Source organism: Austrofundulus limnaeus, unplaced genomic scaffold, assembly GCF_001266775.1.
Source record: "Austrofundulus limnaeus strain Quisiro unplaced genomic scaffold, Austrofundulus_limnaeus-1.0 Scaffold113, whole genome shotgun sequence".
Taxonomy (NCBI): domain Eukaryota; kingdom Metazoa; phylum Chordata; class Actinopteri; order Cyprinodontiformes; family Rivulidae; genus Austrofundulus; species Austrofundulus limnaeus.
Window position 1 is genome coordinate 706,597 of NW_013952515.1, and position 2,515 is coordinate 709,111.

Below are 2,515 nucleotides of genomic sequence, written 5' to 3' on the forward strand. Positions count from 1 at the left end.
AAAAAAAAACGATTAATCGATTATTAAATTATTCATCGATTATTTTAATAATCGATTAGTCGTCGATTAATCGACTAATCGTGGCAGCCCTAAATACTTTGATACTTCACTCATTTCAGGTAATGTGTATCATAGACTGTGGGAAAAAAAAAACTATTGAAATCTTGTCCAAATCCTAAGTGGTTGGAAGGAACTACTTTTTCTTCCACTTAGGTAATGCACTAACRCAGTGACATGTGTTCACTCAATCACTCAGTCTGTAGACGTTACATGTATGGCAGGTCATTTTAACATAAAATCGTCTTTGTCTGACTGTCTGTAACTACATTCTAGATGAGGGGTTCCCAATTTTTCCATGCCATGGCCCCCCACAAACAGCATTAGCTTCTGACCAGGGACCCTCTTGCAAACCTACAAACAATGCTATAAAATATGTGAAGAAACATCCTTTAGAATGTTTTTTTCTCTTTTATTCACTATTTAAAAATCTTACATTTGTTTAGCATAAAATTTTAAAATATGCTAAACAAATATAATAGAGTTGGAAAGACTTTTAAATGAATAAATAAATTACTCTGTCTTATATTCTTTATAGAATGGTTATTTGAAAAAAAAATGCTACTTTTTTTAGATTTACCAGACACATTATGTGTTTTAGCACAAAGTATCAGTATTGGATCAGTATCACCGATACCTGCCTAAGTTTACTCAGTATCAGTATCGGAAAGAAATTTTGCAGTATCAAACATCACTATTGTGCACCAATAACGTTGAGTGATGGGTCTCTGATATTTTTTTTCCTGCAATGTAGACTCAAGTGGGAAGAAACCCCGTGCAGTCATGTATGCTGCAGTGGGAGGGGTCACTGCCAAGTGACCATACTGAAGTCTTTGCAAASAACAACTGAGCTCTACCTGGTATTTCCTGCAAAGAAACAGCATATTAACATGTCCTATGATAAACACTAAAAAGTACTACGTGTAYGACTGACTAAATGATACAGAAATACTATTAAAAGTAAAAGTAAGAGAGTTTTACTCCTTGTTGATTTGTGGTGAGCAGCTGCCGTCCTGAATTCTGAACTCTCCCACTTTACGACAAGGAATTCCCATGCAAAATAAACATGCATTATGGGAGATGTAGTTTATGGTCAATGCTGGCTTTAAAGCAGCTTATTTTGAGAGAATATAGGGCTGTTCAACTAAGTTGCTCAAGGGTCYACAGTTAAAGCCAACAGCTCAGTGGTTGGACAAGCATTGTTATCCTTTAAATTAATTTCTTTTGTTGCACTGACCCTGAAATTTAAAACTTACCATTATCATATTAAATTATGAAAAAATATTATTTGGGGGGTGAGCCAGACAGAAGTCTCCCATAGAACCACTGGCCTTGAGTTGACTCATGTGCATTAAAAGTATGTCATTTCTATTCAATTTCTTGCACCTCAAGTGGAAGTAACTGTCAATTATCTGCATCTTTGTAATCTCCTAATCAGCATAAAACAGCTACACTTTGGATTATCAAGATGTTTTCCCACTATGCACCGGCAGGTCTCTAATCACATGCTGATTTAAGTTCTGCCGATCTAAATAACCTCAATTTGCCAAGAGAAGCAAAAATCAAACATCGGATCTGTTCAGCGTGTGCTGTGCAGATGTAAGCCAGCAGACATTCCTTTCAAAAACTAAATGTGCTTTTAGGGCAAATCTGCCCATGTTGGCAAAGATTTCAACTCTGCCTGGCTTCTGCTCAAGAACTGGACTGGAACAGCCTCAAACAACGACGGAGCCATGAATCATCCAGAGTCAAAAGTGCTGAGCGTACAAACAAAAAGGTAAATGAAGCTGCARTTCTTTATTTAATCTTTCGCATCCATTCTGGGTGTCTTTTTAAAGATGAAGTTAAAAATGATTCAGCTGATATAAAAGGTATTTCACGCACTGTTTTACATTCAGCTGGCTTACTTCTATCTAACCCACAAAACTACTACCCTACTTAAACATTTCCTGCAAAGTGGTTGAGCTTTAAAAGAGGTGAAGTCAGTCAGCGGCAAGCTGTGGTTTGCAGATGAGAGGAGCCGGGGGCACAAAGTGCAGGAGCATCTCTGGCCCGCGGTGAACTTTCCCTTCTGCCGACGCTAATAGAAAGAAATACACCTCCGGCTTGAAGGTCCCGAAAGCGTAAGAGAAAGAGCTGCGAAAAAAAGCACGCACAGCTGATGAATCGTGTGTCAGCAGAGAATGAGATTAGCGGTGCGCTCCCTGGGCGTTCGCTCAGCTGCCGTGTGTGCGCGCACTCGTCTATCTGCGTGTGATCTCAGAAAGGTTTTTTTTTTTAGCTCCTTTGACTGACACAAACAGAGAATTTTAGGAGATCCGTTCATCCCGCAGCTGAGCTAAGACGCCCTAAAGCTTCTTATCCCAGACTCTGCCACTTGTTCAGTGAAAGCACAGGAAAACAATTTTAAAATCCAATTAGTATTGCTAAACACACACACACACACACACACACACAC